The 20,421-nt window shown below is 38.0% G+C and overlaps 1 pseudogene; it reads left to right on the forward strand.

The window, feature by feature from the left end:
• Positions 1 to 20,137, forward strand: part of LOC114684898 — an 84,269-nt pseudogene extending 64,132 nt beyond the window's left edge.
• Positions 20,138 to 20,421: the final 284 nt, after the last annotated feature.

Genomic DNA, 20,421 nt, shown 5'->3' on the forward strand with positions numbered 1-20,421 from the left:
TCTCTGAGATGTACAAAACTGGACATGAGATCTAGTTCTCTCACCATAGGCCACTCTGTGTGGTCACTTTAGCATGTTAATTGACAGAATTTATAGGCATAAATAATAGTTTCATTTGACCATATAGCTATTTTGATACAGCAGCTAGCTCACTTCTTGTAATTGTTTTTATTTTTCCTGGAATTATTTTCACATAGCAACAGATCAACTGGAGAAGTGTAAAGCACCAAAGGTAACTGGTGTGGACAGAATTCAATCAAATAAGAAAGAATTTCATCATAATGTTAGCTTGGGTTACAAATGTAGAGGAAAGAAGGAGTATAAACACTCAACCTGCATCAATGGAAGGTGGGATCCTGAGCCAACCTGTAGCGGTAAGCTCTTGTTTGCATTGTCTTTAGTGGTTATTCTAGTCCTTTCTCACCTGTGATAGTAGTGTCTTTGAGTTATTAAAACACAGTAAATTTTCTTCACATTTTCTAATGTGAATCCTGCATTTTTATTTTTACACCTCCCTCTTCTACTTGAACACCTCTTGTGCTCCTTGTACTTCATGTCCAGTTCATGACCTCTTCTGCATACACACACACACACACATACACACACACACACACACACACACACTACACATACATGTGTGTATATATATATATATATATATATATATATATATATATATATATATATATATATATATATAAACTTGTATATATAAATTCAGCCTGATGAGTCCATTTATTGTTTCTCCTATGGATATTTGATTAGGACTAAGAACTTGAGACTGGATAACCTATTTGTTGGCTCACTCATCCCTGCATAAGATTGATTCTCCTCACAAAATAGCCATTAATTGCCTGTAGTTCTTCATCTATGGCAGTAGTTCTCAATTTTCCTAAAGCTGTGACCCTTTAATGCAGTCTCTCATGTTGTGATGATCACTAACCATAAAACTGTTTTCATGGCTACTACATAACGGTAATGTTGGTACTGTTATGAATAATAATATAAATATTTGTTTTTCTAAAGGTCTTAAGTGACCCCCAATGAAAAGGTTATTTGACCCCTAAAGTGTCACATCCCACGGGTTGAGAAACTCTGATGTAGGGGAAGGGCCTTGTAAGATTTCCCCTATCCATGTTGACATGTCAACTGGTATTGCCATTACTCAGGTCTTGTTTAGATGACCATGATTTTGAGATTTCATGGATTCACTATCCTATCATACATGAAAACAGTGTATCATAACAAATCTTGGAAAAATACTTTTTAATAGAGAAGATGATTTAGAAATTACTATTACCTTTGTTAATGACCTGTAGTTTAAAACACACAAGCAAATTTCATCAACATGAATTTATCACTGTGTCTTAATGGTCCCTTATTCATCACAATGGATGTGACATACCCTTCCTATGCCTATGTTTAGTCATTATGCATTTCTGTATGATTGTGTGTACTATCAATCTAATAACTTATTTGTTTTTGTAACAACCAATCTGTTTACTTAGAAAATTCTGAATCATAGGATACCTCCAATTCCACACAACTAGGCAAAGAGTTCATTCCACTACTTTTGCTTCCCTATTTGTATTTATCACTGTTATTTTGGATACCTGCCTCACTCAATATTTTAAATTATTTCTTAAAGAATAAAATTCACTGAAAGTGTTTCCATGCCATTTTGAAATCCACTTATTGCATGTATTGTAATGGAGTGCAAATGTCATTCTGCAGTTGATTCTGGTTTTATCATGTCTGATATCATTTTCATTATAGTACAAAGAAAAGTGGTAATTCTTTTTCTTTCCTATATGGCTAGTTAGTTGTTCAAAGAATGTCGAGAAATGTATGTACTATACCAACATCCATTTCTTTGTAATTCTTCTACTATACTTAAGCATAATAGAAAAAATGATATTAATAATCACTAATAAAGCACATTGTCGTGTTTTGAGTCAGAGGGATGAATCTGAGCTGTCTTGATTTTGTAGTGACCTAGACAAAACTTTTTAAAAAGATGTTAATGCCAGTACTAACTATTTGTTATCCAGGATGCATACCATCAGTTTTCACATCTCTAACCAGTTAAAGACCATAGGATGTCCAGGGTATTTGAAATTTTGAATAACATACTTTGAACCATTTGTGAATATACTCCATACTCTGACCAGGAGTCAATGCCAACATATTTATCAAACTGTGATAGTTGTATTTGTTGTTTACTTAAAAGAATCTACAGTCACTTAGGAAAAACACCTCTGAGCATGACTGAGAGAACATTTCTAGTTTGGGTTAACCTAGGTGAGAAGAATCACTATAAATATAGGTGGCATCATTTCACGGGTAGGGGCCTTGGGATAAATGAAAAGGAAAGGGAAGCCAAGGACAAGCATTAATTTCTCTGTGTGTCCTGACTGCAGATACAATGTGAGCAGCTGCTCCCCACTTGGGCTGCTGTGACTTCCCTGCATGATGATTGAAATTAAACCCTTACTTTCTTCCTTTCTTAAGTGGTTTGGTCAGATATTCTGTCATAACAATAAGAAAAGTCACTCATGTATTAACTAAATGAAAATATGACTCCAATTGGAAAGCTATCTCAGGATTTTTCATCTAATCCAACAGATTCCCTCATAGGTATCCATACACAGCCCTAGAGAAAACTCTATGTAGCCTTAATTATATATTGCAGCTTATAATTAGTTTAAAACATCATAAAGGCTAGAAGTAATTGAAATGAGTCTTATAAAAATACTGCAAGTCTGCTTTAGAAAACAATGAATGAGAACAATTCAAGGGAGGACAAGAATAGATATTAAATTGCTATAGAAGGTGAAAAGCATAAAATATACATAATTATTATGTGGTCATAATTAGTTTTCTGTTTAATGAAAAGCATTATTTCAATAATTTAAGATACTGTAGTTAGTCAAGAAATCTGATTTCCAATGTTTTATACGAGCAGAGGAAGAATCCTGCCCTCCTCCACCACAGATTCCAAATGCCCAAGTGATGAAAACCACAGTGAAATATAAGGATGGAGAAAAAGTATCTGTTCTTTGTCAAGACAATTACATAATACAGGACACAGAAGAAATGGTGTGCAGAGATGGAAGGTGGCAGTCATTACCACGATGCATTGGTCAGTAGCTCTGACTTATTCTACGACATTCCTTCTTTAAATACTGAAGAGAACTCAGGTGAAGGGGGAATATTGAAAAACTAGGGCTTAACATGAAAACTGTGGAGATATAATCCAAACTGTTTTTATTTTCCAACGTAAACTTTTTATATATGCTTCACTACTTCATTTCTGTTCTTCATATAGTGAAAATTCCATGTTCCCAGCCCCCTGAGATAGACCACGGATCTATTAAATTACCCGGAGTGTCAGAAGAAAGGAGAGACAGAGTGGAGTCCAGAATTCATGAACACGGCACTACACTCAGCTATGTTTGTGAGGATGGATTTAGAATGGCTGAGGAACACGGGGTAACCTGCAACATGGGAAAGTGGAGTGCTCCACCGCGTTGTGTCGGTGAGAACAACATGAAAATTTAATTCTGGTTTTAGAATAAGTCTTTACCAATAAGCTACTCTCATCAAAACCAGAAGAAAGAATGATTTAGATTGGCACATGTAATTGATTATATATTTTACCATAAATTTCTATCTGCATAATTCAATCTCTCCTGCTTTTGTTAACTGTATTGATTGTCTTAAAATCTAGTTTTACTCTTGCATTTCTCTTTTTAATATGATGCATACTCTACCAACCTCCCTGCTCATGTGCATTGTAGTGTGTGACTTGCCACTGGGATGTTAAACTCCTCAGTGTCTTTTCCCGACAATGTGTTTCAGCTGCAATATATGGAAGGTTTCCTGAGAATATTTTTTTTTTATTCTTTTGCCACTCATGATTTTTCAGAAATTTTGGTGTCAAGTTCTTTTTTGGTGTGTAAGCAGTTTAGCAGATGCAAGGCAACAGAAGGTGGTCTTAAGAAGCACTGTCCACCTCTTCTGTGATTGAACATCTTCCTAGTTAACATTTCCTTCTAGTACTACTACACATAGAATTGATGTATGAGAGTGAGTTTCTGAATTAGTGCAATATGGAATCTTTTCACTCTGTTCCTCTCATTGTGTTACTTTCAGGACTTCCTTGTGGACCTCCACCTTCAATCCAGTCATGGTATTGTGTCTCATGAACTAGACAGTTACCAACATGGAGAAGAGGTGACATACAGTTGTGCTGAAGGCTTTGGAATTGATGGACCAGCATTGATTAAATGTGTAGGAGGAAAGTGGTCCCAGCCACCCACTTGCATGGGTATAGTTTTTTTTCATTCTTTGTGGATTATTTAATTTAAGCTATATTTGGCACAAATAGAAATCAAGCTGTAAATCTAGCATATCAGAAGGTTTTACTGGATGCTGGCAGACAAACACAGTACTGGTAAAACATTGTTATATTTCATTTTCACATCATGTATCCTGAGCTATCAGCATCCTCAGACTTCTAGAAAACACTGGCTCTGTTCAAGAGGCTCATCACTACAGTGATGGTTTTAATAGCAATGCCACCACAACTACATATGCTCTAATGTTTTTAAATAATAATTATAATTAATTCACATTTGGTGAACCTGAAAGTAGAAATATGTCATAGCTTCATATGAGATAAAAATTTGAAGCAAAATGAAAATACCTCAATAATTATAACTATCAGTATTCTATATCCCATGTCATTCCAAACTTATTTATTTTTATAAAGTTGGTACATTTCAATGTAGCTAAGTCAAATCTATGGGAAATCTACACTATTTATTGGTCTCTATGAACCTAAATATTGCTTCATACATTGTACAATTTCCTGAAAACAAAACCCTGTATATATTTTTTTCTTTCAGTAACAGATTGTGACAATTTGCCCAGGTTTGAAAATGCCATACCCCAAGAAGAGGAAAAATATTCATATAGGTCAGGTGAACAAGTGACATTCACATGTGCACCTTCTTATCATATGAATGGGTCCAACATTTTGACTTGTGTTAATCGCGAATGGATTGGAGAGGTGGTATGCAAAGGTAGTTTGATGCATTTTCAACATGTATTTATTATAGTTTTGGAGGATTAGTAAAAAGGTCTAGCAAAATTTAAAAGTGGGCAGAAGTTAGCTTTTAAAAGCAAGATGAAATTTATTTATTTTTTAAAATAAAAGCATGGAACGAAAAACCTGATGGCTAATACAGTAATGATTTCTGAGTATGGTTCCATGGCCAGCATCATCATTATCTTTTGACCAAATATTAAGAATGTAAATTAATACTGAGGAACTCATTCTAAAGATTTTAAATAGAAAAAACATCTGGATGTGAGACCTTGAGTCATCTATAATGTCCTTAGGGATTCTGGGCAAACTCAGTTTGAAAACTTTTGCTGTAGGCTATAAACATTTGTAAATACATTGTTACATAATCACCTTTCAACTGAGGTCTTGTTTATATCTCATTTTCTCTATCAGTTACAATATTAAGATATTTTGTTACAATATTGGGATATTCTGCTTGATCATCATTTTCTTATACCTATGTTATTCTTGAAACAATGTTTTCCTCCTTATGTTGAAAACTGATTTTTTTCTCACTTAATATATTCTGATTATGTTTTTTTGTTCTGTCTATTTCTCCCAGTTGCTCCCACCTCATGTTCCATCGGCACAAATTCCCTTTAAATTTTTCATAAGAAAAGTAACAGCCTTCTACAGAATAATAAAACAAAACAATCATATTGGAATGGGACAAAATAAACAATCTGAGGGGAAAAAGCTGAAGAAAAGACAAGAGACTGATAGAGACTACAAGCTCCATTCATTCCCACACTTGGGAATCCCATGAAAGCACTAAACTGGAAAACATAATATATATGCAAAGGACCTGTAGGGTTAAAAGAAAGAAGGAACATATAAATAAAATAAAGTAAAACCAAAAACAAAACAGAAAGATAAAATGGAATTTTAAAAAAGAAAGCCCTAACAAGGCATTTTGAGACAAAGAACCTCCAAAGATGTCCTTGAGTTTTTTTTTGTTTTTTGTTTTTGTTTTTTATGTAGCCTGCCCTTAAGAGTAGTTTGTTTTTCATGTGATTCTTCCTTGCAGAAATCTAAATTTTTATTTGCCAGTGGTTATCAATTGGAAATTGCTTCCAGGTTAGGGATGTAGGCCTGTGGCACCTGCTCCTTTTAGCTCTAGAACCCCATCTGGTGCAGGCCAATCCAGGCTCTTGCATTCTGACTCAGTCTCTGTGAGATCGTATGTGCATCAATCTTGTTTGTTTAGAAGGCCTTGCTTTCGTGTTGTCCTCTATCTTTTCTGGTACTTACTCTTTCCACGTCCTCTTCTGTATGGTTCCTTGAGCCACATGGGGAGGGATTTGACTGAGTCATTCTATGACAAATCTTGGAAATCGTGTTCCAAGGTTTCTACATAATGTCTTTATTTGGGTCTCTGTATTTGTTCCCATCTGCAGCAGGAAAAGCTTCTCTGATGACAGCTGAGGAAGGCACTGATCTAAGAGTATAGAAGAAGGTCATGTGGAATCTTTTTATCTCTATGTTTTTTGTTTGTTTTTTTGTTTTTGTTTGTTTGTTTGTTTTTAACTAGAGTCATATTTGGTTTCACAGTAGTATAAAGAGTCTGGGCTATCTAGTCTCAGGTTCTTGGCCACCCAAGCAGTGTCAGATATGGGTTACAACTCATGGAGGAGCTCTTAATTTACATTCGATATTCTTTGGTCAATCCAACAAGTTTGGTATAGCTAAAGTTTTCCTGCCTGGCCCACGGTCAGGACAAATCTCTCTCACCGCCAATCCCACAGCTGCTCAGAACCAACCAAGTAAACACACAGAAACTTATATTGCTTACAAACTGTATGGCCGTAGCAGGCTTCTTGATAACTGTTCTTATATCATAAATTAACCCATTTCTATTAATCTATAAATTGCCGCATGGCTCGTGGCTTACTGGTATCTTTTTTTTTTTAATTATTTTTTTTTCTGAGGCAGAGTTTCTCTGTGGAGCTTTGTGCTTTTCCTGGATCTCTCTCTGTAGACCAGGCTGGCCTCGAACTCACAAAGATCCGCCTACCTCTGCCTCCCAAGTGTTGGGATTAAAGGCGTGCGCCACCACCACCTGGCTCATTTTTATTTATTAAGAAATTTTCTACTCACTCCACATGCTATCCACAGACTCCCCCCTCCTCCTACCCCCAGCCCTCTTTCCCAAGCCATCCCCCAAATTGAGGTCTCTCATGGGGAGTCAGCAAAGCCCAGCACACTGAGCCTATGCAAGTCCAAGCCCCTTCCCACTGCACCAAGGCTGTGCAAGGTGTCACACCACAGGCACCAGATTCCAGAAGCCTACCCATAGAACAGGGACAGATCCCGATCCACCTGCCTAGGTGCCCCTCCCCCAAAACAGTTGGAGCCAAACAACCATCTTCTGTATCTAGAGGGCCTAGTCCAGTCCCATGGGGACTCCACAGCCACCAGTCCACAGTTCATGGGCTTCCACTAGTGTGGCCACTTACTGGTATCTTAACATCTTTTCCTGTTGGCAGCTGGCAGCATCTCCTCTGTTCCAGCCTTCCTGTTCCCAGCCTTCTCCTCTCTGCTAGTCCCGCCTATACTTCCTGCCTGGCTACTGGCCAATCAGTGTTTTATTTATCAATCAATCATCCACAGCAGTTTGGTGTCTCCATTTTCCTATCATAAGTTGCAGACAGAACACCATTATAGATCAAGGGTGTATGGATGGGTCGGTGTTTATGTTTCTACTTTGGTAGCATGCAAAATACCTTCCTTTACCAAAGATGCTAACCTATATGTAGGCACCAGCTTGACTTTGCTGTGTTCAGTGAGTTGTGAATGTATTGTTTTTTCACAATATGTCCTTGCCTCCAGTTTGTGTAAAACAACCTATAGCCTTGCCAAAAGCCTGGGTGTTTTGGAAGTTCTCATGTGACATCTTTGGCTACTAATTCAATTAGATGTAACACAATCTTGGTACTAGAAGCTTCATTTGATAACAAGAGTTGTCCATTGGGGCTCTGTCTCCCTACATTTTTGATTATTTCTTTTACATTGTCTTCGTATATGTATGTATTTTAGGAAGTTTCTACTTTATTATGTTTCTATAATATCCCTCATATAATGGTTAATTTTAGTTGTATTTCTATGTATTCTGTTCCTTGCCTCTCCTTCCCTGTTCCATAACTATCTATAATATTTCCCTATGCTATGGAGACTACTCCCTCTCCTGGTCTTTTGCTGTACACCTAACCTCTCTTGCTCTATGGGTTGTAACCTGACTATTTTTAATTAACAGCTAGTATCCATATAAGCAAATTTACATCATATATGTTTTTCTATGTCTGGATTACCTCACTGAGACTGACTTTTATCTAGTAACATCCATTGACCTGTGAATTTCATAAATTCACTTGTGTGTGTATGTGTAAATATGCCATATTTTCTTTATCTATTCATCTGCTGAGAAATACATTTAGAATCTTATGTGTTGATTGGAATCTTAAGATGAACAAATAGGTAATGATACTTTGCTTTGCTCCTTAAACAATTCTTGTGTGGATCCACCACTTGTGAAAAATGCTACCATAGTAACAAGGCCCATGGATAAGTATCCACCCAATGCAAAAGTACGGTATGAATGTAATAAATCTTTTGAACTATTTGGGGAAGTAGAAGTGATGTGTCAAAATGGGGTTTGGACAGAGCCACCAAAATGCAAAGGTAGGCCATCATATTTCCTAATGTTTATTTGATAATGTAATTTGGTTACTGTACATTAGTGAAGATAAAGTGAAGTAATTCATATAATAAACATTTTTCTAATTTTCTTTTTTCCTTTAAATTAAAAATAGATTCTTCTCGCTCTCTCTCTCTCTCTCTTTTTTTTTTTTTTTTTGGAGCTGAGAATAGAATCCAGGGCCTTGTGCTTGCTAGGCAAGTGCTCTACCACTGAGCTAAATCCCAACCCTAGACTCTTCTCTCATACAATACATCTCTACTGCAATTTCCCCTCACTCCAATCCTCCCAACTTACTTCCCCCACCACCACCACATGCACATATCCACTCTCCTCCAGATCCACTCCCTCAGTATTTCCCTTCAGAAAGGAACAGGCCTTCAAGAGACAACAACCAAACAGGACAAAACAAGATACAAAACACAAGGCAAACCCCCTCATATTGAGGCTGCACACATGTAATCAATAGGGGGAAAAGAGTCCAAGAGCAGGCAAAAGAGTTGGAGATACCCCCCTCCACTGTTGGAGTCCTAGAAAAACACCAAGCTAAAAGCCATAACATATATGCAGAGCACCTGCTGCAGACCTATGCAGGCCTGTGTTTGCTGCTTCAGTCTCTGAGAGACCATGTGAGCCCATCATATAGTGATTCAGGTGATTCATGTCCTCCTGGTGTCCTCCATCCCCTTTCACTTCTACAATCTTTCATCCCCCTCTTCTGTGGGGTTCCTCAATCTCCAAGAAAGGGATCCAATCAAAACCTCCAGTTTAGACTCCTCACAATGTTGGGGTGTGGGTCTCTGCTCACACTCCCATCTGTTCCTGGACAAAGCCTCTCTGATAATGACTAGACAAGGCACTGATCCTATTACTCTGGGCTATCCAGTATTTTTTTCTTGGTGACTCAGAGCTGTCTAGAGATGGCTCAGCCATTAAATGATAGGCTCACAAGCAAAAATGATAAGAAAATGAAAATAAAATTATATTGATAAAGTTTTAATTCTTTTGGTGAACTTAATGAAGAACTATGGTGGCAATTTTTCAGCCAAGTTTCTATCAGATTAGAGAAATAACTGTCACTAAGGAAAAATCCATCACTGTTAATATTAAGCCTCTCACTTATTTATTGAATATTAAATGGATAAAATACATTTGAGAAAAGATTTTCAGAATATTTACTTCAAAATGTAAATGAGTAGTGTAATAGAATATCTTCACATAGTAAAATACAATGTCTTCTTTGTTAGATTTCCTCATTTCTTTTTTTAAACCTTTTTGTTGATCCCTTGTGAATTTCACATGGTGCATACTGATCCCACTCTTCTCACTGTCCCCTTGCTTTTGCCCTCTGCCCTGTCTACCTCCCCCCAAAAACAAAATTTTAAAGTAAAATCCAAAAACCAAAATCAAAACCAAAACAAACCAAACAAAAAATTCTCAGCATTGAAGCTGTAGTGTGGTCCAGTGAGTCACATAATATACACTTTGGTCCATAAATCTTTACTTTAAGTGTTTATTGCAATGAGTCATTGATCTGGTTCAAGGCCACTGGCTTCTGCTAATCTATTGATACTGAATCCTTACTGGGACTCCTCTTGGATATTCTATTTTTGTCTGTGTCATGGAGGTCCTGTAGCTTTGGATTTGCAGGTTTGGCCCCTTCACAAAGTCCAGCAGCTCATAGGTGAGGTGGATGTTGGGATGGGCTACTTTGTAGTCCTGGCTCTGGATCTGGGTGATCGCTGGGTTGGTCAGCCTGCCAGATTTCCCTCATCATCACCCCCATAGAGAGCTCTCCAGCATTGTCCTGGCTAACTCACCCCATGTAGCAGACATCAAGGAGCAGGACCAATTTTCCTGCTCTCACATCTTAGGTTCTGGTTCACATGCACTCACACCACCAGGACCAGCTCTACTATTTTGCCCAAGAGAGGTGCAGTGCCCATTCTCTGGATTTTTACACTTGGAGAGGGACAGAGCCAGCTTCTCTGTTTTCATGCCCCTGATCTGGCCCTCCTGCCTGCCTGTCTCAGGTGGCAAGGGGTTGGGGGCATATTTCCTTTACTCTTGCCACTCCATGGCATATAGGCCTTTGACTTCTGTTACACTGTTGATACTGGGCCCTCATTGGGACTCTTTGTAGATATCCTGTTGTTGCCCTGTGTGATGGAGATCATACAGATTTGGATCCAGAAGACTGGCCTCTTCATGTGCTCAAGCAGTTCATAGATGGGGTGGTGGTTGGGGTGGGCCAACTTGTAGTCCTGGGTCTGGGCCTGGGTGGTAGCTGGATATGTCAGCCAGTGAGCTCCCCTTCACCCTCACCACCATGGAGAGCTCTCCAGCACTGCCTCAGCTAGCTCACCCAATTCAGCAGGCATCAAACAATGGGGCCAGTTCTCCTCTCACTCCCTCAGGGCCAGCTCACTTGTATCCATACCATGAGGGCCAGGATTACTGTGTTGCCCAGGCAAGGTGCAGGGTCCACTCTCCCAAGTGCAGCAGCCTGTGATGGGCAGGGTCAGGTATCCCACTCTCATACACCCAAAGCCAGTTCTTCCTCCTGATGCAGATGGCAAGGTGTGAGGGTAGGGAGGGCATATTTCCCTCACCCATGCCACCACATGCCAGAAGGAGGGCTAACTCTCCTACACTCATGCCCTAGGGTCTGCCACAAGCTGCAAAGATATATAAAGTAGGATTTCAGCTGATTATGACAAAGCTAATATCTGGAAGTAGCCAAGGGCATTCCAGAGGTCAAGCTGAGGCTCAAGGAGCCATGGTGATATTTGGTTTTTGATTATCAGCCATTCATTTCCTTCTATGAGTTTCTTGTGTGCTGTTGTAGATTTTCCATCATTTATTGGGCACCATTTCCCCTCTACTAAAGGAATATTCAGATAACCTTTGCTGACAGCTGTGCTCAGCCAGAACCCCAGTTCAAGCCTCCCTGTAATTATCATCATTGGCAGCATCTGACCAGGTCCATCCCCAGATGGAGGAAAGTACCTTATCAGAGATACCTCTGTACTCTCTAAGAACAGACTTAAGCATCCAGACTACCCATTTGAGAAGGCCTGGCGGATGTGCCAATTAATCATTACTTCTTCCTTTCCCAAACCTTACCTCTAGTTCCAGATCTCCCTTTAACTATCACCAGAGGCATCTAGCTGTGCACAGGTTGCCTAGTGACGAAGCACACTTTCGCCCACCCTGCAGAAAAATGGCAGATAGCTTGGACAGATAGAAGCCACAGGAAAAAAGAAGGCAGTTTTATTTTCTCCCATTGACCTAGCAACTTATAGATTCTTAATATTTTCTACCAATCACATTTAAGACTATAGTTGAGCACATAAGATCCGTCTTCTTCAATATTACCCAGATTTAGCCTTGAGTTAATTCATTTCCCCATTAGTCACTTCCCTTTTGGGTTGCAAATGATAATTAACAACTATTGCCCCTCTATGTGATTCTTATCACCCTTCCATTTGACCCTGGAAGCCTGGCTTTGCACTGCCAAGGGATGACTGCTTATAAGTGTATCTATACCAGGACTCCCAGGGCACCGGAATAGGGAGAAGATTTGGAAGAATAAATGACTGGACTAAGAGCTCTGTGTGCTGAGATTCTATTTCCCCGAAAACAGTCCTTGCTGTTAGTAGTTCTTTCTCCAGAGCCCGTGGGATGTATAATATTAAGGCTGTTCCCTCTAACATTATACAAGAAGGGGCTTGTTCACACAAGCCCCCACCAACAAAGTCAGATCTTCTGTACTGCCCTGGCCAGGTGCAGGGACCACTCTACAGCTGGTGAGGGGCAGGGCCAGCTTTCCCACTCTAATGACCCAGGGACCAGCTCTCCTGTCTGCCACATGTGATAAGGGGCAAGCAGCAATGGGGGTTTCTTTTTTTTTCCTTTAATTATTCATTTTATATACCAACCACAGATACCCCTCTTATCCCTTCTCCCACTCACCCCCCCCCCAGCTCCCTCCCCTAACCCACCTCCCCTTTCCCTTCTCCAAAAGGGAGTCAGCAAAGCCTGGTACATTAGGCTGAGGCAGGAGCAAGCCCCTCCCTGCTGCATCAAGGGTGAGCAAGGCCTCCAACCATAGGTAATGGGCTCTAGAAAGCCAGCCCATGCACCAGGGATATTCTTACATGTTGAATTCAAAATATGGGAGTTTTCACCAGGCAGTGGTGTCCGCATGCCTTTAATTGCAGCACTTGGGAGGCAGAGGCAAGGGGATCTCTGGGAGTTTGAGGCCAGCCTGGTCTAGAAAGTGATTTCTAGGAAAGACTCTAGAGCTGCACAGAGAAACCCTGACTGGAAAAAAAAAAACAAAAACCAACCAAACACACACACATACACACACACACACACACACACACACACACACACACACACACACACACACTAGAGGTATTTTCTATGAGTACATTAGTTTTACAAGAACAGAAATTTCCCAAATTACCTCAGTAAGTAACTTACTATTGAATAGAAACTAGATATTGCTGATGCATAAATTTACATCATATCTATAAAGGAACTCCAAGTGCCTAGTCCACCACTAAAATCTCTGTATGCAGATCACTTGCATGTAAAACAATTCATAGTAAGTTTGATATATCTCTTCTTTTGTTAATTTGCATTTGTATTCTGTGATTATCAGTTATATTTCTCCTTTTTCCTGGTAGTAGATGGAAAGTCACTTTCTTTGGGATCTTGATCCAGTGCAGTTGGTGATTTTATAAAGATTTTTTTCAGGATGTTTTCTTTAAGCAGTTTCAATACATGTATCTGCATGAACTTCATGGGACTTGTGCTATTTACTTAGCTCTTAAATATGCACATGCGTGCCTTATGCCCAACCTTTTTCATTTTCCTTCATGCTAAGACATTTTCTTTGAATCTTGAACACTTTTTTTTCTAAACAATGTTGGAGTTCAGTTCAGTTTCATGATGATCCTGTTGAGGCCTTACTCAATATAACATATCATCAGTATTTAATTTTCATCTTTTCCTGTGGCCTCACTAGCACAATCAGCAGTCCAGAAGGGAAACAAATATCACACAGCATGGTACACTTTGTTGAATCCCAAATCTAAGTAGAATTATCAATATCTTCCCTGTTCCTATATTGTTTACTAAACATATTATGTTCAAGAAATCTAGTTGTACCTAGAAAGAATAACATATAGATGCCTGTACTTACTTTACCCCTATCATGGATCCAGGAAGCCTCTTTTGCATTCTGTAACTTTAAAAGCTTTAAATTGTTGCCTACAAATATGTGTTGCTAAAACCTGATAATGAAGAACAGGAATATATAGAGGAAAAACAAAAAATACTCTGGTGTCTTCAAAACAATGAAACACTACCTGTCTACACTGGAGTGTGTGTGCTCAGAAGCTGTTAAGACTTCAGAGCAGACATGCTTGTTCCAGTTAAGTAAATGCTTTAGGTAAGAAGGAAGGAAGAACTTGTAACTCTCAGTTTAAATGATTGAAATTTCTTAAAGTAATCATTTCTGTAGCCAGAAATCACTCAAGTCTTTTTATCATTATACTTTCATTGGTTCTGTTTAAGTCTGTACTTTGATTTGATTTCTCAAACATTCAAATGTTGTGTTCTTAGATTCAACAGGGAAATGTGGGCCTCCTCCACCTATTGACAATGGAGACATCACCTCCTTCCCATTGCCAGTATATGCACCATTATCATCTGTTGAATATCAGTGCCAGTCCTTGTACCAACTGCAGGGAAACAAGAAAATAACATGTAGAAATGGAGAGTGGTCAGAGCCACCAAAATGTTTACGTAAGTACCTCATTCTTATAGATCATAGGAGATTCAGTTTCATGATATGGATATTTTCCTGTTAATAACACTTACAAACTAATGTACTCTTTTGCTTAGTGTTTCATTGCCAAATATCAGCTTGGGAAGAAAGTAAAATTATTAGATTTTTATATAAAAATAATTGGCAAATATAATTATACATCTTATTCTTTATTATTTTGTTTTTGCTAACATGTATTTATGTCCATAAAACATGGTACCAGAATGATATTTCCATACCCATTGTCTCAACAGTGCTCTGTTGCTTCAAAATGACACCATAACCCTGGCAACTCTTATAAAAAAGCATTTAATTGGTGATTGCTTACAGTTCCAGAGGTATAGTCCATTATCAGCATGGGGTACAGGGAGCATGGTGGGACACAGCAGACATGTTGGTGGAGAAATAGCCTAGAGGTCTATATTTGACCCTGAAGGCAGTAGGAAGCTATAGACACTGGGACTGTCTTGGGCTTTTGAAACCTTAACGCCTATCCCCAGAGACACACTTCTAACAAGGCAACACCTACTCCAACAAGGCTACAGCCCCAATCCTTTTCAAGTAGAACCATTCCCTGATAAATAAGTAATATATAAGCCTATGGAGGCTGTCTTAGTTAAGGTTTCTATTGCTGTGATGAAACACTATGACCAAAAACAAGTTGGGGAGAAAAGGATTTATTTGGCTTTCACTTTCATATTGCTGCTCATTATCAAAGGAAGTCAGCACAGGAACTCAAACTGGACAGGATCCTGGAGGCATGGAAGGGTGCTGCTTACTGGCTTGCATTTCATGGTTTGCTAAGTCTGCTTTCTCACAGTATCCAGGACTGCCAGCCCAGGGATGGCACCACACATCCTGGTTCCTCCCCACATCGATCACTAGCTGAGAAAATGCCTTACAGCTGGCTCTCATGGAGGCATTTTCTCAACTGTGGCTCCTTCCTCTCTAATGACTGTAGCTTGTGTCAAGTGTCCAGTTGACACAAAAATCAACCAGTACAGAGGCCATTCTTATTCAAATTACTACACCTGTATATATCTTGCAATTATTAAAATCACTGCCCCTAATATATCTCCCCTTCCCTTAGAAAAATCATCTAAGTTGTATTAATCACAGTTAGGCATTCAAGAGGAATTTTAGTTGTTTTTCCCATTGTGTGAGAAAGAACACAAAGGACTTGTATTCCTGTGTTGGGATGATTTCTCTTAATATTCTTCAATGCCCTTTTCTAACTAAAATAATAAAAATTATCTATAACGTCTGAACTATATTTCACATAAGAGTATACCACATTGTCTTTATAAATTCATCAATTGGTTGGCACCGAGACAGTTTTCCCATCTTAGTTTCTGTTTAATAGCAATGTGCAGTAAAATTATACCCTTTTCATACAATATACCCTGATTAGAATTTCCTCTACCTTTACTCCTCCCAGTTCTTCCCCATATCCCCTCCTCTCCAGATCAACTCCCTTTGGGTCTCTCATTAGAAAAGAAAAGGCTTCTAGGAGATAAAAATCAAACATGACAAAATAAAATACAATTAAGATGAAGCAAAAACTATGATAGAGATGTTGGACATGACAACCTAATGGGAGCAAAGGAGTCCCAGGAGCAGGCAAAAGAGTTAGAGACCCACTCATTCTCATAGTTAGGAGTCCCATAAATATACTAAGCTGATAGCTATAATATATATGTAGAGGATCTGTTTTAGACCCATGAAGGTCCTGTGCTTGCTGCTTTAGTCTCTGTAAGCTCGTATGCACCTTGCTTAGTTGATTCCCAGGATCTTGTTTTCTTGGTGTCCACTATATCCTCTGACTCTTAGAATCTTTCCACCTCCTTTTCTGTGGGATTCCCTGAGCTCCAAGAGGAGGGATTTGATGGAGATCTTCGGTTTAAACACTCTCTTTCTACATAATGTGGAGAGTGGGCATCTGCATCTGTTCCTATCTGGTGCTGGAGGAAAGCTCTCTGATGATGCATGTAGTCAATTTTTAGGGCATTTTACAAACAACAAGGCAGTGGCAGTAGGTATATCAGGTGTACATACCTTTTATGGCGTTTGATGATTCTTCTGTACTCTCTTATATATCCTTAAGCTGTTCAGTCAATCTTTTAATCTTGAAGATACACACAGTTTTATCTTATGTTTTCTCTGTATCTATTAACATGATCACTTATCATTCATCCAATTTTGTAATATAGTACATGATTAATGTAGATGGATTGAATTATCCTTTCTTTTCTGGGAGGCAATAAAAATTGATACTGGTGGACCATCTCTAAGAATTCCCGCTGAAATGTTTTTAAAAGCTTAAGTAAACCTTATAAGAAACTTGAAGATAAATTGCCTATTCAGTTCATATGGCCATTTGTTGAGCGATAATGTTTACTTCAGTTTAAAGTTTTCTAAATCTTTGTAAATTCTAAGGATTAGCCCCTTGTCTGAGGTGTCGAGGGTTAAGATTTTCTCCCAGTCTGTAGGCTGGATTTTTCCTGCTGAGTGTGTCCTTTGCTGTACAGAAACTCTGTTTTCAAGTCTTTCCACCTGTTGATATTTGGTGTTAGTTTCTGCATTGCTGGTGTTCTATTCACAAATTTGCCTTCTCCAGTATCTTGAAGTGGAACCCCTAGGTTTTATTCTAAAACTTTCAGTTTTTCAGCTCTTATTTAAGGTCTCTGATCTGATCTGAATGGATTTTTGTTCAAGGCAAAAGACAAGAGTCTGATTTCATTCTTCTATGGTTAGAAATCCTGTTTTGCCAGAGCCAACATTTGTCAATGGGCTCTCTTTCCTGCACATGTTTTCATATCCTTTCTCCAAAATGGGTGGTCATTGCTGGTCTTCAGTTCCTGTCCTTTAATCTATCTGTGTATATTTACGCCAGTATTAGTCTATCTTTATCTCTATAGTGCTGGATTATAAATTGAGTTCTGATATTAGGATCCCTCCAGCAGTGTTTTTACTATTTAGCATTGCTTTTAGCTCCTTTGTGCTTAGGCAAGATTTCTGATATTTTTTTCTAAGCCTATAAGAACATAGCATTAGAATTTTCATTAAACTGAAAATTAATTTTATAGTATATCTATTTTAAAAACAGTAATTCAGAAATATCTGAAACAAATTTTTGTTTTGTTTTTATTCAAGAAAAGTTTCTCTGTGTAGTCTGGCTATCCAGGTACTCACTCTGTAGACCAGGCTGGCCTCATAATCACAGAGATCCTCCAGACTCTGCCTCCTGGAAGCTGGGATTTCAGGCATGAACCACCATTTCCCAGCTCTGAAATAAATTTTTAAAAGAATTTTTTTCACATATATTTGACTTTTCTCTATACTTAATCTTTGTATCTTCTGTTCTTGTGTGATCTGTATGTATTCATTTTCATGTTGGTAGCTATGTTTCATTTTTGAGTGTTGCTCTCTCCAGAGAATGTTTTGTTAGCCAGCTATGTTAGATATGCATTCATTCCGTTTTTAAATATTTTAGGCTTTTTTTTGTTATTGGTTGGTTGGTTAACTCCAAGTTGATACATCTCACTGAACTGCTAAAGAGTTAAATTTGCCATTTGGAATGGTCAGGATTTTGCTTCTAATGACATTTTCAGACCTATTTTTATTGAAATTACACAACTGTTAATTTCCAATTCTTGCATCTGAATCTGTTTCAAATTGTATCTTTTCCATATTTTTTCACTCATATTCCCCATTGTCTTTTTTCATTTCTTTAATTTTTTTTCTGTATTCCTTTGGAAATAATTGTGTTTTAAAAATGATTTTTTAAAAACTCTCCAACTGGTCTTTGATTTGTGTCAGTACATTTGGAGTCTGTTACTGGAGGAGCAATGCAACTTTGGAAGAATCTTGTTGTCTTCCATTTTTTCATATTTCTTGTGGTTTTTTTTTCACATCTGCTGGATCAATTTTCTATACACTATATTTATGGTGACTTTCTTAGTAAGAAGCTCTTTACTGGAGATGTATCTTGGCCTACAGTGCAGGAGTGACTTCCGTGCGGCACCTATGGGTTATTTGCCTTTAATGAACACGTTTGGACACAATGTGCACCACTGTTTCTGTGAATTATACTGAAAGTGAGACACTTATCAGCCCACGTGGGGTGATAGAGACAGCTCAGGGCACAGGGTGCTCACTGTGTCAAATCCTACAGTGGGTGTGGTAGCTCATAGAAGATGATGCAGGTTTTCTCAGAAACTGTAATTGGCAGATTGCAAGGGTTATTCAGCAGCGAGAGGTCAGTAGGATTCTCCTCTGACTAGACAATGGCATGACACCAGATGCTGCAATGGGAGATGCGGTTATGGGAATTTGCCACCCACTCTGTAGCACTTAGTCCCAGCCTTTACAGTAGAGTATGATCAGATGTGTTGTGGGGCAGGATGGTAGCACTAAACAAATTGGTTGGTGATAACACGAACTTAGACATTATATCCTCTTGGTTTTCTAGAAGTGTAAGGAAGGCCAGAGATCAGGGTGGTGATTGCAGAAGCTGTTTGCCAAGCAGATTAGTCACTTATCCAGTGTGGTAATTTGATAAATTTATTTTTAAAACTATGGAAATTAAGTCTATGATACAATAATCATTATTCATAGTTACGATCTTGTGAGTGAATAATGAACATTATGAAGGTGGTTATAATTTGACTACTAATAATAGTATTTGTAAGTATACTTATCTCACTGAACATTGCATCCGAATATCATATATATGTCAAGGTTCAAATTTTTTACCTTGGCCCAATACCTAAATCAGTGCAAACAACCACAAATGTCCTGAAATCCAAGTGTCTTGTTTCATCGGTGTTAGAAATCTTTTTTGAAATATAACTATCACATTAAAAACATTGTTTTGATGTCATTTGCTATTTAATATGAACTAATTAGATGTCCTGGTTTAATACAGGTTTTTACAAACTTTGAGAAATAATACTTGAAAGCTGAGTCTCTGTAGGTTTATGTATTAATAAATGTTTGGTAATTTTTCTTTCAGGTGCATGTGTAATACTAGAAGAAATCATGGAAAGACATAACATAACTTTAAGATGGAAAGAAAGGCAAAAGCTATATTCTCTATCAGGGGATGAGGTTGAATTCCAGTGTAAATATGGATATAAACAGATAAAAACATCACCTCCACTCCGTACAATGTGCGTTGATGGTCACATCAATTATCCCAGTTGCTCAAAATCACATTCTTGGTTTAGTGGATGAATGAGTCTTTGTTTAGAAATGTGCATGAATATTAATAATATAGTTTCAAAAATTTATGTTTGAAGCATTGTTTAACTCATTTCTTCTTATGAGTATAAACTTGTATTGATATATGGTGAAAAAATTGGAGCCTGAGAGAACACTGCCTCAAATGCAAAGCAGTGTACTCAAAACTCCTAATGCAGAATGGGCTGTGTTAGCACAATAATCAATGCTAATAAAATATATGCAATCACTTCAGTGTCTGTTTCTATCCACCACTTTTCAAATCTCTCCAATCTTCCTTAATACATTTTGATCTAAGACTCTGATTATTGATGGACAAAAGTCATATTGTTTCATCTTCAAATTAGCATTTATCTCACAAATATGTAATAATCAAACTGTCATACTTAATATTACCAATGAATATAAATAATTGCTAAATACTACTTTGTTTTATTAAACAAATCTAAGAAACATTTTGTGTGTGAATTTCTGAATATGTTAATTTGGCACAGTGACATATTCAGGCAGTTA

The sequence above is a fragment of the Peromyscus leucopus genome, chromosome 15 (genome assembly GCF_004664715.2).
Source record: "Peromyscus leucopus breed LL Stock chromosome 15, UCI_PerLeu_2.1, whole genome shotgun sequence".
In the NCBI taxonomy this organism is placed as follows: domain Eukaryota; kingdom Metazoa; phylum Chordata; class Mammalia; order Rodentia; family Cricetidae; genus Peromyscus; species Peromyscus leucopus.